At 39.9% G+C, this 17,868-nt stretch overlaps 1 protein-coding gene across 7 annotated transcripts in view; it reads left to right on the top strand.

Annotated features, from left to right (window-relative positions):
* ERBIN (erbb2 interacting protein) overlaps positions 1 to 17,868 on the top strand; it is a 123,009-nt gene that overhangs the window by 32,902 nt on the left and 72,239 nt on the right. For all 7 annotated transcript variants that reach the window (XM_076362809.1, XM_076362808.1, XM_076362814.1 and 4 more), the window contains one exon: positions 6,001 to 6,057. The gene's annotated coding sequence lies outside the window, so the exon portion shown is untranslated. The remainder of the gene's footprint in view (positions 1 to 6,000; positions 6,058 to 17,868) is intronic.

The raw sequence follows: 17,868 nt of genomic DNA on the forward strand, positions 1-17,868 counted from the left end.
ACAGGAGTGCACACTCTGTGACAATCTTGGGGTCATTCAGATGGGTGGCTCATCCTGGGACTTGTTTGATTAAGTTTCACAAGTTGCTATTGGAAAATTCAGTATGCAGTTAAATATCATGCCCAAAATCTTTGCCAAAGATTCTTATTCCCTGTGCTTTCTCTTCCTTTCATGCTTGGTAGTCATACTCACTTTAGTATCTAGATCACTTCTGTCTTCCTCATACTAAGTAGTTGACAGGTTATCTGTGTTAATGAGTCAGCATCTACTTAATGCAATATTTAGCCAATCACTTCTTGCTCACAGAAGCATGGGTGTTGGGTGCCGCCAGCGTTTTATACGTGCCCATGGTCCCTATGAGACATGGTGTCATATTTCTTAAGTACTGCGCAAATAAAATTAGATGTGTCCCTCCCTAAAGTATTTCGATATCTAATAAAAGATGTGGGTGTGATGAAGTAGAGGAGGGAAAAGGGTTTATGTGATGAATGGGAGTAGGAAAAAAGAGATAAGGGTCATGATAATAGCATCACACAAGTTAACCACCTATTTCATTTAGGTCAAATGTGTCCTTTCTAGAAATGGTGGTATACATTCTGGTCTAGTTTAGTGTGTATGTATGACTCAGTTTTCATGTTTTTAATTACAAATCTTCCTACTGATTAAATTGGTATATTCCATCTCTTAAGTAGACGGAAATGACTCTTAGTCATTTGTTTCCCAGCTTTTCCACATTCCTCTTCTTTCGCATCATCAGTCTCTCTTGTGCTGCTGTGAAAGAAGACTGAGGTCTGAGCACATTTGCTGTGGCTAACAATAATAGGCCTGAAAAAGCTCTGACCATTTGGAGCTGTCACTGTCTAGGATTCATGTGTTGATGGGAAACTCTTAAGAATGGAGGGGGGGGGGAAGGGTGAAAAGGAAGGGGATTGCATAGGAGCAAAGGGTGAGGGCACCAGATCTAAATAGTTTTCTCATGGGTTTGCAACCTCTCTTGTTATCCTGAATGCTCATGTCACATTGTTTTTGGTGCTAATTGGCATCCTGATGTGACTTAGGTATGTCCAGTCCTCTCTAAAGTTGTTGTCAATTCTGTAGCAGTAGTGGAAATCTCTGAAATGGCTGAAGCTTGGGTGAGAGTTGTCATAACTTACAAAGAATGAGGGTTTTTTGCTTTTTCTTTTTAATTCCTAGATTGAGTCAAGTTGGATTCTTTGTGTTAACCAAAGCTTCCTCAGGCACAGCTACTCACTTCTAGTCACTGGGTTAGCACAAATGTCACTTAGAGAAAAGTAACTTGGTAAAGAATTGTGATAGTGCATGGAATGCAGACTGTTGCTGTTCCGAGACCTGCTGGTTTGGTAGTCCCTAAGGACGGTCTGTGAGGTCAAGGTAAGTGATCCAGGAAGCCCTGTCTCCTTGATTGAAGACCTCAGGTATTTTTCTGTTGTGCATGGTTTGTTTCCTGTTTTTTTGAAGTTCAGATACCACTGTATTGTCTACTTCAGAGACAAGAAACAAATTGATGTGAAAATAGATCACTAAACCTGTTTATTTTGCGTACCAAAAAAAAAAGCCTATATTAAATGAATACAGTGTTTAAGGATGCCAGGTATTTTAATATTTCAAATGCTTGATTTTAAAGCCTTCCTAAAATTCTTAATTTTTAGCATTGTTTGGAGTATAAAATCAGTGTCATGTCTATTTTGTACATTTTCATTCCTCGCTTAGTCTGCGGTTATTTGACCTAATGCAATGGCATCACAGTAACAGAGCGGGCAAACATCAGTAAAGCCTTAAGCAGAATTATTAGGAACAGTATATAGTAACAATTTAAACCTCCTCACATTTACTGTTCTGCAAAGCAACCTTGGTTTATAGAAATTAATGATTTGCAAGTCTGTGAACAGTGGATCTACTTTGGTGATTGTATTTGTTACCTCCTGTAAAGCAGAAATAATTTCCAATTAAATAGTGATTTCTCTACTTTCGTTTCCATCCATCGATATAAGCCATCTTGGTTCTATAAAAGGATTTTCCTGATACTTTTATTTTCATGGTAGGAAAGGATACTGGAATTACTGTGAGATGAAGCATTGTCTATCATGAATTCATGAATGATTGAAGCAATGTGTGATTATTCAGCTGCTTTAGTAAGACTTTGAAAAAGAGTATCTCAAATAGCAATTACGTTGACTAGATAATTTTGCTCGAGTGGAGGCACGGAAACATGTATCTCCACGGTGCACTAAATCTCAACTTTCTCCCCTGGAAATGTTTCCAAATAAGGCAACTGACCTGCTTCCTTTTGTACATACTGACATAGGCCTTAACTCAAAAGTAGCTTTTGACTTTGGATCTAATGTTGAAGTTGGACCTAAGGTGGTGGTGGCGTTGGTGGGTTGTACCACATGACCTGGAAAAGTCTCTCCCAACCTCCATCATTCTGTAATTCTAGTTATTTGGGGCAAACAGTGGAAAATAGTTCTGTATCTTGCTGCTTTTAGGGGGAATATTGGGTTTAAGGGTAATTAAAAGTCGCAATATGATTACTGATCTGCAATAGCTAGACCTTCTGATGGTGCGGTAGATATAATTGTTTATGCTTAATAACAACTTTATATTTAATTCTTATTATAGAGGAACTTCTCAGAGCATACATGCTGAGGGTTATGCTTTGAGAAACCGGCATCTTGATTAATACATGATTCCCTGCAGTTTTAAGAGTTAAGAAACTCCTCCCGTCTGGTGCACGTGCATTATAGCAGTTTTTCACTGGTGAGATCAAACTCAGCCATATTGGTCATATCTGCACTAATTGCACTACTGTAAAGGGGGATTTTGAACCCCAGGCAGTGTTTCTAAATCTAGGTATGTTTATTTTGTTGCAAAACCACACTTTGCACTCAGAACACTTACACAGTGAGAGTTTTTGCAGCTATATCCACAAAGGTGAGAGAAATAATTTGGAAATAGTTTCTTTTAAAAAAATGATGTCAAATTAGCAACCTTCATTTATGCCTTGGAGACCCTTCTTTCACCAGCTTCCCCAAGGGAAAGCAATCAACAACAAAATTCAGCAGATCTGATTTATCTGAATATGTGCAGGTATGAATGTGTTTCCTTAGTCATCTTGTCCAAAAGTGCTGTTATGGTATTGTAAGTAATGAACAAAATTTCATTTTGCTAGCCTGTAGGCATTTCATTCAGTTTTAACAAAATAAGAAACATCTCTAATAGAACTGTAGATACTCTGGCAAAACAATGAAAATCTTAATAGTAAAATATAATTTGTACAGCAAGTTAGCCAGTTAGGGACCTATAAAAGTGCCTTTTCCATTCCATTGTTGTTGATAAGCATACCCATATCCCTTGGCAGAACACTTCTCAACTGCATGTCCCCTGCAGTATACCAACAGTGTTGCCAAATACAGGTTATTTTGGGGCATGCTGGAAGCAAATGTGAATCTTAGTGTGCTCACTGAGAATGTGCCATCAGCTGTCCTCTCTCTGTTGAAGGATTCTCGTTGTCAACAGCTGCGACAGCATTGGTACTAGGAGGTAACAAATCCTCAAGTAGGTCAGTCTCATGCCGCTTAAGGTAATGTATCATAATTAACATCTTAGACTCCTCCACCCAAGACCAGTGAAAAGATAGTGCTGCTCCTGAAGCTTGTCAGGTTTTTGTCAATGAGACAATCCACGCAGCAGAGATTGTTTCTTTGCTTCACTGGAAAAGTCTGGCTTTGGTTCAGACACCAAAGTAACGAGTAACGGCGAGACATGGTGACAGCATCTGCTTCCAGGAAAAACAAGATGCACTCTTTCTTGAGAATGGTCTCTGAATCCTTTGTGTCTCCCTGGTCCTCCCCTCTCACCCCTCCCTGTTCCCCAGTCTCAGAATCCAAGATTAACTAAACTGTGGTCTACAGACCTTCCTACTTTGTGTGAAATGTCTGTTTGATTTCAAAAGGTAGGCTATCTAGAGATAAATATTTTGCCAGCTGTGTTTATCTTTTATTTCCTCAATCAAGATCATATGCTACTGTCTTTTCGAATCTAGCTCACTGTAAGCATGCATTTCTCACCTATGTAGGAGATTGTGATTGAGTAAGAATCTTGCCAGTAACCACTCGCAGTAAAACTTCTTCATTATTGTTGTGTATGAAATGATTATGCGCATGTGTGTATACTTCCCTGATACTTAATAAAAATATTCTGGTTATGGGTATCTTTGTGCAGGCAAAACCTGCTTCACTGAGGACAATGGTATCGATTGTGCATACAGTTGCACTTCCTTGGTCTGCTTCAGAACCCCTCATCTTCCTGGTCCCTGATCTGAAAGGAAAAAATATAACTAATCTCATTGCCCTAAAATTGTTCTTGACCTTACGCCTTTTTCTTTCCAGAGGCACAATTGCCTGACTCTCCTGCTGTCAGATCCAGTCCTGCACTGTCATATTCCCTGGATTAATTCTGCTTATCCTAGCAAAGCTATTGCAAACCTGCACTTCTTCTGTTTGGGAGCTTGTGTACAGTGCCTCTGAATAGCTTTTGTAAGATTAAATAGTTTTTCAGTAGGAGCAAAGCGCTGTAGGAAAGGAAAGAAACATGCAGCCATGGCAGTTTGACAGACTCTCTCCTAAGACCCCAGGTTTCAGAATCTGGTTTGATCCTTGCTGTCTGTCTTGATCTTTTTAATTGTCTTGAGTGCTGCTGTTCTGTATTTCTGAGGCTGGCTAAACTGATAGAGGCTTTTTTCCAGCAGGAAATTTGAAAGATTTGAGGCTTCAGTATTACTTTTACCTATATTACTTTTTCCCCTTGCTATTTGCATGTCCTGGTTGTCCTTCTATTGAGAATAAATGAATAGATTTATGCAGTATAGTGCATTGGAGTCCATTTGGTACAAATGCAGAAGCTGGCACCAGTCACTCCTGAATGAGGAATAGGGCATGTAACATGAAAGTTGGTTATAGCACAAGCCTGCTGTGACAATCCATACTTCCTAAGGAGTTAATTGTTCTGTGATTGTACTGCTGCTTGCTTCTTAGCCCAAACCAAGGAACTTCCATTCCTCCTGGAACAATCTTGACTTTAAATCTGTTTTAGGATTTTTTTGAGGACATTTATGATGATTTTATGATGGGCTGATTCTGCTTTTTATTGGAAAGAAATGAAATGTAGTTCCATTTATAGGTAAATCCTTTGAATGAAGCTACTAGCTCTGCTCCCCACAATTTAAATTTTTTTCTACTTACTACAAATTTGACAGATTATACTCTGCCTGACTCAGCTCCTTAGCTGTTCTACATGAGTTCATGTTCAGTTAGATGATCTGTCTGACCATAGTGACATTTAATCCCTCTGAAGATATGTTCTACTTCTGTCTTTGTTGGAGGCAAAATTTATCCTTTCCATAGGTCTAGCCACTAATTTTGAATATGTTCAGTCAAATGCACTGAAATGTTTTTGTTTATAATTGTTCTACTTCAGTGAAGATAAGTGTCAGTGATCTGATATGCCTTATTAAATGTGTTTCAACTTTCTAAAAAAATCCTGAAGTTAATGGTACAGAAGTGTGCTCTCTTCGTGTTCTGTTAATTTCTGATGTATTTTTTTTTAACTTGCTTTAGAATTGTTTGTAAGAGATGTCTAATGTAAGAGATTTAATAATTTAGTACAGCAGTTAAAATGGAGTAGAAATGAAACAACTTCGTAGGCAGAATGCTATAAAATCAAAGTAGGATAAAAAGCAATGTTTTGTACACACACAAAAATAGTCTCCCCCAAAAGTATATATGTAAATTTTACTGGCTTGAAAGTCTTTCAAGTTCTCTGAAATCTTAAAGCTACTGTTCACACACATGTACAGCTTTTCTTTTTAAAAAACAGAACGAAAACTCTGAAAGCAAAATAAATATCTGATACAATAAAATGTTTGTTCTTATCTAGTAGGGATAGGGTTGATTAAAATTTTTGTGCCTTTGTCTTAAACAGAATGTTGGCTTTGAAAGCTCAGGGAAGAAGCAGCAGGGAGAAAAAAGTAACACAGTGGTAAGTATGTTATTTTTCTTTCCTCTGAACCAACTGCACAATGTATTAAAATAGAAATACTCTTTTTTATTCATATGTTGTAATAATCACCTCCAAATGCAGAATTTTATTCTGCATCACCTCTCATGTTGTTCTGAAGGCAAATTTTTAGTTACAAATATCTGTTGAAGAGCCAAGTGAATTATATGTATTTACATGTAATTGTGTGCATATATAGAAAGGGGAATATACAGGAAATTAAGTTGCAGGAAAATACTTCAGTTTTAAAGCTCAATGTCCATTATTAAATGTTTCGGCTTGTGGAGCTTTAGCATTTCATACTGCTTTTTTAAGTAATTTTTTTTTAGTTCTTAGGAAAGATAAAGCATATTTTTGAAAAACTTGGATAAAGGGTGCTTGAAAAAATGCTTTGAATGCTTGTTGGACCTCTTACTGTCCTTCTTTCTGGTTTGCTGATCTAAAGCCTGGGCAAACATTGCATCATGTAATTTCTCTCTTATTGGTGTTTTAACGTTCTTTAGCTAGAGACCATACTTAAGAACATGAAAAGTATTAAGAAGCCAAATGAAGTTCAATTTTCTGTTCAAAGCTCTATGAAAAAGCAACACATGTTCAGAATCAGCTTTTTTCTTTATTAAATGATGCCAGTGCAGATGGCACTAAGTTGCTTTTGCCTCATTGTAAGGATTTCTAGAGGCAAGTATTTCTCATGAATAAAAAGAATGCCCAATAGAATATTTTGTTTTCAGAACTTCTCTATGAATTTCTGTGGAGGAGTCGTTATTGCGTACCGCCCCCCCCCCCCCGGCCTCCGGCAAAAAAAACCCCAACAACATATGACAGCAGCTTCCATCTGCTCTGATTTTATTAGTAGTGCTGCTCAGACTGTGGAAACGCTAACAAATATTGACACTTCAGTGACTGGAATTTTGAGACTTACTATAAAATACCAGTTTAAAACATAGAAAAATGTTCTGCATATTTTATCTGGCATTGCTACAAACAGCGCATACTTAAGAAGATAGAAGCATGTGCACATGCTAGCTTTTCCCAGCCTTTTGTGTAGCCTACAAGGCTGTAGGCTTTGTGTTTTGCTTTGCCATTCTCCGCTGAGCTAAGAAACTGTGCTGTTGCTGCACTGCCTCAGCTGTGCTTGCTGCTCTGTAAGGTTTGTTGCTTCCTGTGGGCAAATCACTAGCAGTGCCCTTCCCCTTCCCCTCCTCTCCCTTCTCCCTCCCTCTTTTGACTATGTTGTTATAACTGGAGGAATTAAGACAGTATCGATTCCTTTCTGCTTGAATAGATGTTGACAGTATGTGATACACAGCATTTACTCATACAGTAGATCCAGACATAATCCCTCAAAGGACTAAACCCGAAGCATAAGCGGTTTAATATGGTTTTATACCTCTTCCAGAGGCTTACCATCCTTAGTCTGGTTGCTTTGTGTGTTTAATTTTCATTGTTTTCTTTGTATAGAATGTCAGGAACTTGTACTGTTTGTTTTCATGGATCTTTTTCACAGCAACAATGAAAGAAAGTGGAGTTATTTTTACTGTAGAAATTAGTGGATTCTGAAAGCAAAGCAGTTCTGAAATAGCTTGGTACAGCTAGCCATACCAAATAGCTGTGATTACTAGCTGTACAGTAGCTGTGATTATTTCTATTGCACGTTTTAAAAAAAAAAAAAAAAAAAAAAAAGAAAGGATACAGTGGCTAGTTGGGGATGGAGTTCACTTCAGTATCCTATCGGGATACATAGTTCATGTTCCTGGCTATGTATTAACCTATAAGTGACAAACATGAAAACCCAAACATGTCAGTTCCATAATGTAAAGGAAATCTTTAGGTATTTGAAAACATCAATGTTGAAATATTGAAATATCAATGTCATGGCTTTTAAAAAAAGCTCAGTTTTTTTTAATATTCCATGAAGGTTTGAGGGGCTCCTACAGTGTCCTTCAAACTTCAGTTTGTCATAGTAGACATTCTTGAATTTATATGGCTTTTTTTGATTTGGGGAGGAGAAATGGGTGAGACTCAAGCATAGTGGTTTTAAAAATCAGTTTATTCCTTTTAATGTTTTCTTAGTAACACTGCAAATATGTACCCAAAGAATATGCAATCAAGTTGAGCATCAGAAGTGAAGCTAATGCTAATCTCGGCAGCATTATTAATGGTATACAATTAGAGACCATTCTTCAGATGAAATGTTGTAGTGGCACTTATTGGATAGTTTGGCTGTCCAGATGGAAGTTAGTTTCTAGGGCTGCCTCAAAAAAAGAGCAAAAGGAAATGTGTGAGAACTAAGTTGCAACTACCTGGGCTGTGGTTATGTAGTGTCAGGGGGGGTGTGTGTTACTGTGTAGTTATTATGTAGTGTTAATATGAAAAGTCAATATAAATATAAAAAAAAGGCAAAATTACAGTTGTTTAGGTATCTGAACATTTTAAAATTTCTTTTTTACTGTAAACAATCTATAATTTTTCTCATCCTCTTTTTTTGCGAAGGGTGTTTCTGTAATGGATCTTGCCTTAAATTACAGATCTGTACTCTCATATACCCGTGCCTTACTGATGCCTTGGTCTAGGATTAAGAGTATTGAATATTACTGCATTTCAGTTAAAGGCTGTACTTGAAGTAAAATATTGTATTATGTAGGTATTTGCCAAGAGGTTTTTTGCTTCTTTTCTCAGTTTAAAAATAATACTTTTGTTGTTTTGTTTTCACAAAGTCAATCTGGTTTTGTCATTGTTAAGCTTTTGGCGTGATAAGGCCGAGTACTGACAGCTTTGTTGTATTGCTGCTTTTTTACATTTGCAGAAATGAATAGAAATAAATATTCCAAAGATTTCTTTTGATATACTTAGGGTGGGTTTTACTTGTCATAATAACTCTTCAGGTTTGTTTTAGCACTGGCAGTTTAGATAAATATCTAAGCTGGAAAATAACTGTTGCAACAAATATCTGGTTAGATAGTCTCTAGTTTCAATAAAGCAGGAGAACGCTGCTGTTGAACCAAGAAAATGTTATTGATACCATCAACACTACTACAACTAAGTAAAGAGGTTTTATAAAATAGTCTGATGAAGAACTTCAGATCTTAATTGTGTAAAGACTTTCTGAATATTTTAAAGCAAACCGAAATAGAAATAGTAAATTGAAACCTGGTTAGAATTTACTTCATAGAATACAAGAAACAGATAATTTAAGCAAATATCTCCAGAATTCACACCTGGAATTGATCTTCTGGGAGTTACCTGAAATTATCTTGCTGCCCTGGCCCTTGGAGGTAGGTGTGTGGTTTTGTTTCTTTGTGTTTTTTGTTTTTTTTAAAAAAACATATCTATGCATTGAGAGCTTGGAAAGTAGTTAACCCCAAGAGAAGCTTTGACTTTTGTTACCCGCTTTGAGTTTTGTATTTCAGCAAGCTAGGAGTAGAGTATCACTGGTTTTGCTTATATCCTTATACAGCTGTTGAATCAGTAAAAGCAAAACTGATTTCTGCCCTCTGTTCCCTTTATTTTCTCAAAAAATGTAGCAAGCATCCTTCACATTTTTGCATTTAACAGTTGGTTATTATTTACTGTATTTACTAACATTCATAGATTTCCTAGAATACTGGCTTGGAAGGGACCTCGAGGATCATCTGGTCCAACCTTTCTTGGCAAAAGCACAGTGTAGACAAGATGGCCCAGCACCCTGTCCAGCTGAATCTTAAAAGTGTCCAATGTTGGGGGATCCACCACTTCCCTGGGGAGATTATTCCAATGGCTGTTTGTTCTCACTGTGAAAAACTTTCCTCTTGTGTCCAATCGGAATCTCCCCAAGAGTAACTTGAACCCATTACCCCTCATCTTTTCCATGTGACTCCTTGTAAAAAGGGAGTCTCCATCTTCTTTGTAGACACCCTTTAAATACAGGAACATGGTGATAAGGTCTCCCCTAAGCCGCCTTTTCTCAAGGCTGAACAAACCCAGTTCTCTCAGCCTTTCCTCATATAGCAGGCTTGCCAGTCCTTTGATCATCTTCGTGGCACTTCTCTGGACCCTCTCCAGCCTGTCCACATCTTTTTTTGTATGGCGGGGACCAAAACTGAACACAGTATTCCAGGTGTGGCCTGGCAAGTGCTGAGTAGAGTGGGATAGTGACTTCTTTATCTCTGCTGGTGATGCCCTTGTTGATGCAACCCAGCATCCTGTTGGCTTTCTTTGCCGCAGCAGCACGCTGTTCACTCATATTGAGCTTGTTGTCCACCAGGACCCTCAGGTCCCTTTCCACAGAGCTGCTCCCCAGCTGGGTAGATGCCAGCCTGTGCTGAACTCCTGGATTATGTTTTCCCAGATGCAAGACCTTACACTTGTCCTTCTTGAACTTCTGTCCTGGTTTCGGCAGGGATAGAGTTAATTTTCTTCCTAGTAGCTGGTACAGTGCTGTGTTTTGGATTTGGGATGAGAACAATGTTGATAACACACCGATGTTTTAGTTGTTGCTAGGTAGTGCTTACACTAGTCAAGGACTTTTCAGCTTCCCATGCTCTACCGACTGAGAAGGCTGGAGGTGCACAAGAAGCTGGGAGGGGGCACAGCCAGGACAGCTGACCCCAACTGGCCAAAGGGACATTCCATACCATGTGACGTCATGCTCAGTACATCAGCTGGGGAAAGCTGGCTGGGGGTGACCACTGCTCGGGGACTGGCTGGGCATCAGTCAGCGGGTGGTGAGCACTTGCGTTGTGCATCACTTGCTTTGTATGTTGTTGTTGTTGTTGTCATCATCATCATCATCATCATCATTATCATCATCATCATTATTTTATTTCAATTCTTAAACTTTTTATCTCAACCCACGAGTTTTTCTCACTTTTACTCTTCCGATTCTCTCCCCCATCCCACCAGGGGGGGCGAGGAGAGTGAGCAAGTGGCTGTGTGGTGCTCATTTGCCGACTGAGGTTAAACGATGACAACTTCATAAGGTTCTTGTTAGTGCACTCTTCCAGCCTATCCAGGTCTTCGTGCAGGGTGGCTCTCCCTTCTGAGTGTCCACTTCCCCACTCAGCTTGTTATCATCATCAGACTTCATCAGGGTACGCTTGATCCCATCATCCAGATCACTTATGAAGATACTAAACAGTGTTGGGCCCGATATCAATCCCTGGGGGACCCTGCTTGTGACAGGTTGCCAGTTTGAACAGGAGCTATTTACCACCACCCTCTGGGTGCAGCCTGTCAGCCAGTTCCCCACCCACTGCATGGACGACTTGTCTAGACGGTAACTCGTCAGTTTCTCTAGGAGGAGGCTGTGGGAAATGGTATCAAAAGCCTTGGAGAAATCCAGGTAGACAATGTCCACTGCTCACTCCACATCAACCAAGCAGGTTACTTTGTCATAGAAGGCGATCAGGTTTGTCAAGCACGATTTGCCCTTGGTGAATCTGTGTGGCTTTTCCCAATCACGTGCTTCATTTGACTTGTGATAACCCCCGGGAGGATTTGTTCCATAACTTTCCCAGGGACTGAAGTAAGACTGATGGGCCTATAATTTCCTGGATCCTCCTTTAAGCCCTTCTTGTAGGTGGCCTTCTTCCAGTCTTCTTGGACAGCCCCTGATCCCCACGATTTCTCAAAGATTATGGAGAGCAGCCTTGCAACGATGTCAGCTAGCTCTCTTAACATCCTTGGGTGGATATTGTCAGGGCCCATTGATTTGTAGCGGTCAAGCTCCTGTAATGTTCCTCCTCCTGTTGTTACCATTCACCATTGTTGTTTCATGAGTAATGCCTTTTATTTCTTTTGCTCTGATGCTGTATGTGAGCATGTACAGTGTGGTTTTTTTGGTGTTCCCTGCCTGCATGAGGACATGCAGCCATGGATGCAGTTGAGCATTGTTTTTATATCCGAAGTGGGGAGGCTCAGACTATAGCTTCACATTAAAATGGTTAAATGGTTCCAAAACCTCTATTATTTCCTACCACTTGTTCTCTCCCCCAGAGCACAGCACTGCGGTTCATTGATTTGTACTGACCTGAGTGTTTGCCAGTCTCATTCAGTGCAATGAATGACATAACCAACACAGTTTTGCAAAATATATATTTTTTTCTAGATAAGGCAGAAAGAAATAGCTTGGATAAGAGGGAGGAGGAGGTGAAAATACCTTAACTTGGCATTGTCTCCAAATGAGGCTTCGACAACCAGAGAATGCCAGTGCCACTTACAAAGAGGCAGTCTCTTCACAGTACATGCTGTCTTTTCTTCAGCTCCTTGTTAGTGACCATCAGGTTTGAGCCATACTTTCTTCTCCTAAAGAGAACAAGAAAAAGGTTCACAGAGAAATAAACTTCCAAGCTAGGGTTTCCAAGGTGCTGGTTGCTGTCTGTTAAATTAAGACCCCGCCATTCCCATCCAAGAGGACTGGATTGATTTTAGGGGAAGCCTGAACCAACCCTTAGAGCCCCACCCCCAGCTTCTTTACATGATTTGCTGATGAGCAAGTGGTGCCAAATCATTCCTGAGGTTAAAGAATGAAGGATAATTGTGTTCTTACTTTACTGTAAGAGCCAAGGATGTTTTGTGTTCTTTAAATTACTAAAATGTTTACAGTTTCCCTAAATTCAGGAGAACTAGTGCTGTCGTTAGCTGGAAGAGATTGATTTAAATTGTGCTGTGAGTTTTCATATATAGTGTCTTTCCTCAACAAGCCAAATAGTCTGTCTTGGTATCTTCTGTGTTGCGTGTTGCTGCTTTAGGAAGACAAAAACCTTTAACATCTCTAAAGACAGACTGGTTCATGTTTTTATGTCCAGTGTAGGAAGCTTCATTTCCTACTGATATTTTAATGTAGAGGAAGTAATTGTTTTGTTTTGGTTTTTTTTAGTGGATTAAATAAAATTCTTAATAAAATTTTTTTTCCCCATAATTCTTTGTTTCAACAGGAGTATGTTCGGACTTCTGTCAGTTGGCCGATTCTTGTATTTGTCGGGTTGCATGTTAGGTTACGTGCTGCCCAACACAATCTTTCCCTTTCCTGTGTTTACACATCCTCAGCTCCATAATCCTGAACTTGTTTGTAGATAGTGGAGGGGGCTAAAAAGAACCTGACCAGATATTTTTGTACCTAGTTCTTAGTGCCTTTCTGTATAAACATCTCATAGCTGGTTTTGTTTTCAGTTCTGCTGCTGATGTAACTGGTAAACACCCTTTTGAAAGGCTTGCGGGGGGGAAAAAGTGCATTCACCAGCTTAAAGCATGAGCGGTCACATCCTGTTAGCATCAGACAGGAAATTTGAGGGACTAATGGTACAGTGAAGCTATTGCTTTTAGAGCAAATTAACAGAGATTAGGAACAAAATTACTGTGAACTTAAATTCTACTTGTAACAAGCATGAGTTCAGAATTTTCAAAGAAATGTGATACTTGGGGGCTGTGTGGATTGTTTTTTGTGTGTGTTTTTTTTTTTTTTTAAATGCTCATCAAAACAAAGGTAGACGTGTGGTTAAACAAAAATGTCCCATGGGGTTCTGGCAGATCTGCAGGTGCTGTTGGGCTGCCAGGTACTTGAATGATGGGGGTGTGCAGTGAATCATCAAAGAGTTCCAGGAAAGAGTGATGTTCCACTGGATGATGCTGTCTCTTCTGGATTAATATTTAGTGTGTATCCAAGCTTCCTGTTGATCTTGCTTTCTTTCATTGGTCATGGTCTTTCAAACCGATGCTTTGCTTTTCTGCTTCCAGTGATTTTACCCTATTCAGTAAAAATGTTTCACCGTTTATAGATTGTATTGGGGGTGTAGGTGGCAAGGTTTTGGTAGCGGGGGCGTTGCAGGGGTGGCTTCTATGAGAAGATGCCAGAAGCTGCCCCCATGTCGGATGGAGCCAGTTCCAGCTGGCTCCAAGACCGACCCACCACTGGCCAAAGCTGAGTCAGTCAGCAATATTGGTAGTGCCTCTGTGATAACATATTTAAGAAAGCATAAAAGACTGCTGCACTACAGCAACCAGGAAAGAGGAGTGAGAATATATGAGAGAAACAACTCTGCAGACACCAAGGTCAGTGAAGAAGAAGGGGGAGGAGGTGCTCCAGGTGCCAGAGCAGAGATTCACCTACAGCCTGTGGTGAAGACCATGTTGAAGCAGGTTGACCCCTGCAGCTCATGGAGGTCCATGGTGGAGCAGATACCTACCCTGCAGCCCATGCAGGACCCCACGCCTGAGCAGGTGGATGTGCCTGAAGGAGACTGTGACACCGTGGGAAGCCTGTGCTGGAGTGGGCTCCTGTGGCCCCATGGAGAGAGGAGCCTATGCTGGCGCAGGTTTTCTGGCAGGACTTGAGACTCCACGGGGGACCCACACTGGAGCAGTCTGTTCCTGAAGGACTGTACCCTGTGGAAGGGACCCACACTGGAGCAGTTCGTGAAGAATTGTAGCCCGTGGGAAGGGCTTATGTTGGAGAAGTTTGTGAAGGACTGTCTCCTGTGGGAGGGACCCCACGCTGGAGCTGGGGAAGAGTGTGACGAGGAAGGAGCAGCGGAGACAACTTGTGATGAACTGACCACAACCCCCATTCCCTGTCCCCCTGCACCGCTTGAGGGGGAGGAGGTAGAGAAGTCAGGAGTGATAGAGCATCTTGATGGGCACCTGGCAGCCAGTCAAAGTCAACCTACCACATAGATACAGTCCACTGTTGTTACAGTGTAGGTCTGATAGAATTATAGTCTTTGCTTTGCCCTCGCCTCTCCAATAATTTTTTTTCTGTGTATTGATTAATTACACAGTATTCTCCACTTGTTACGTCACTGGCTTTTAGCAAGTGTCAACCACTGCTTTTAACAGTGGAGGGCTGATAGCTATAATTAAATCAGAGGCTGGTCGTAGATGCTTTGGCTGCTGTTTGATCAGTTGGGGATGGGGAAGCATAGATCTGGAAGTAGAGAACCCTCAGTTTCAAAATGGAAGAGTTGATTTTTAATTTTTTTTTATTGGCTATTGTGGCCTTCTTGAACAAGTGCTATAATACCCCTTGATCAGTTTGGCCTTGCTTATCAATTCTGAAACTTTAAAGTGCTCCAAGTCATTCATGGTCGTAAATGGCATAGACTATATGAACTGATATCTATCTATCTAGATATAAGGCAAAAAAAAAAGATGACGCTTTGGCATAGGTTATATTAAATAAATTGTGTACGGTTTCACAGCAAAACATCTTTCAGTTGTGAACTCTTCCCTCCCTCTCTTTTTGATCATACTGGTTAAGCACTACCGTTATACCATACTTATATACACCACCATACTTATATCAGAAAACACTTAATTTTTCTCATAAATTTGAGACTTCACAGAATAATTAGCCTTCACCACCACTGAACCCCTAGAGGAAAACCTGTCTGCATAGTTGTTGCTACCTTCAGGATATACGCAGGTCAATAGATAACAATTTCCTTTGTCCCATTTTGTGTGGTTATTGTGGAATTTGTTTCCTATTACTGTCACAGTTAATGTATACGAATGAGTGAAGACTACACTTCACTGAAATATATGTATCTGTGTAGTTTAAACCATCCATTTTTGAGTTTACTACAGATACTACAGCGTCTCTGATCCTTAGGTGTGATCCTCCAATAAGCTTGGAAGAGGAGGTGTGAAATAAGTGCTAAAAATGACTCATGGAGCAAAAAAAATTATGATCAGAAATCTGATAGTTTATAATTAGCAAACTTATTTAAACTAGGTATTTTATTAACACTGAATTTTTTTAGGTGGTAGATTGAGTCTTCACAAACAGAACACAGCTAATTTTACCTTACGCCTTCCAACTTTTGAGCCTTTAATGATTACAAAGAAAAGCTTCTGATTATTGAGTGATGTTTTTCCCTTCCTATTCATTCAAAAAGTAAAAAAACCCCAGCTGTATGAAGATCCTAATTTTTCATCTGTTGGCTGTGAACACTGAACCTGCGGTAAACTTGTGTCAAGGCTTTAATGGTTTAGGGAACAAGGGGGTTTTGTTTGTGGTTTTTTTTTTTTTCACCCTCCTCTAAGTTCTTTAGTAGGTCTGCCTCAAAAATTTGGAGTTGTTCAGTGGTGGAGAAAAGTAAGCCATCACAGTGTTGTAGATCTGCAAAGCAATTTTACATTGTTTGATTTGATGCCTTCAAATGGTCTGATGTTGTGGTATATTATGAAACAAAGATTTTTCTGCTTGCTAGACTTCCCTGTTTTGTGGGAAGGGAAACAATGGTATACTTCATGTTCCCTTCTACCTTCTGTGTATTTACCCAAACTATCCATGGAGAAGTTCTTATTTTGAGCAATATAAGAAAAGCACATGTTCTGTGCGACATCACATTTTCCTGTCTTTGGTATTTATAATAGTGGACTCTCTTCTGTAGTACATCCTTTCTTTCCTCCATTACAGTTTTTCTGCTTGGGCAACTGACCACAAGATAAGTAGACAGACAGACAGATAGGGAGGGGTTTGTGTGTCTGACTGTCTATATATATAAACATATTGCTGAAGAGTGGTGGTGTGGAATACTTGCTGCATCTATTCTTCCGCATCAATTTTCTAGTATTGGCAGCCATCTCTGTTGTAGAATGCCAATGCTAAACAGTTCTTCATATATGTGTAGAAGTAAAATTTGAACAAACGTAAGACAAATTTGAACTAAATCACATTGCGTAGTTTCCTACATTTTCTTAAAGCTCTCTTGGTTCGTTCTGGTTTTTGAAGCATTATAATGGGATGTATGCTCAAGTTGGTCAAATCAATGGTTTTAGGGGAGGGTTGTTTATTTGATACTTCCATATGAGTTTGACTATTTTGGCTTGAGGCGTGAGCTGTGAATTTAGGTACTTTAGCTGACATGATAACTGACTGGAGATATGACCCAACACTGTGGTGTTGTACAGGCGTTTGTCTACTGATCTGTGTTTACAGTGCTGTGGATGCATGTGATCTTTTAAAAAAACCTTCCTCCTCAACTGCCCCAAAAGCTTAAGGTGTCTCTTACAAAATAAAGGAATAAGTTAGGAAAACTGGGTATGTGTGTTTTGCATTGTTAGGCCTTACGAGTTTTTTGTTGCTTCAGAAACTTCTGAGATCTGAGCAAGTAAGACTAGGTATGAAAGGAACATCCACTGAAAAAGAGGGGGCAAACCAGTATAATGTGTGCTCTTTTTGAGGGATTTGAATGAAAAAGAGTATCTTACTTCATTACTTTTTATGAACCATATAGTGAACTTCTTCACATTCTGGAAACCCAAAACATAATTCTCAGAAGTTGAAATGACTGGACGAAGTGAACTTATTGATGGCTGCAGCTAGTATGATATAGGTGTGTCTTCCCCTGCCGGACTTCTGTTAATCAACTCACACGTAACAGTCTCTGCTTCCAGTCCTTGTTGTTTCCAAGGGCTGTGTTTCTTCTGTTGATACTCGTGTTTGAAGAGACTGCTGTTGGTGCTTCTTTCTGAAGTGGTGTGTTTTTCCACAGCTCTGCAGATCTCTGAAGTAATAACAAAATGAGATGATATTTCTTTTTGTTAAAGGCTTTTTCATTTGTAAATGTTGGCTGTGGAATTCCTGTTGTGTCTTCATGTGCGGCCTGTGAGGCTTGGAGAAGGCGTGGGTAGCTCTGGCCCAGTGAGCACATCAGCTTCCATAGCATCTTTGGCCGCTGGCTGTGGGTGGCTGGAGGATGTCATGCTGGAGCCTGTTCCTGTGGAAGAAGCAGGAGGAGGTTATGCTGTCTCTTTTGCTGACTTTCCTATTCTGTGGAAATCCCCAGCGTGGAATTTGCAGTCTCTATACTCTTT

Source organism: Aptenodytes patagonicus, chromosome Z (assembly GCF_965638725.1).
Source record: "Aptenodytes patagonicus chromosome Z, bAptPat1.pri.cur, whole genome shotgun sequence".
NCBI classification, from domain to species: Eukaryota; Metazoa; Chordata; class Aves; order Sphenisciformes; family Spheniscidae; genus Aptenodytes; species Aptenodytes patagonicus.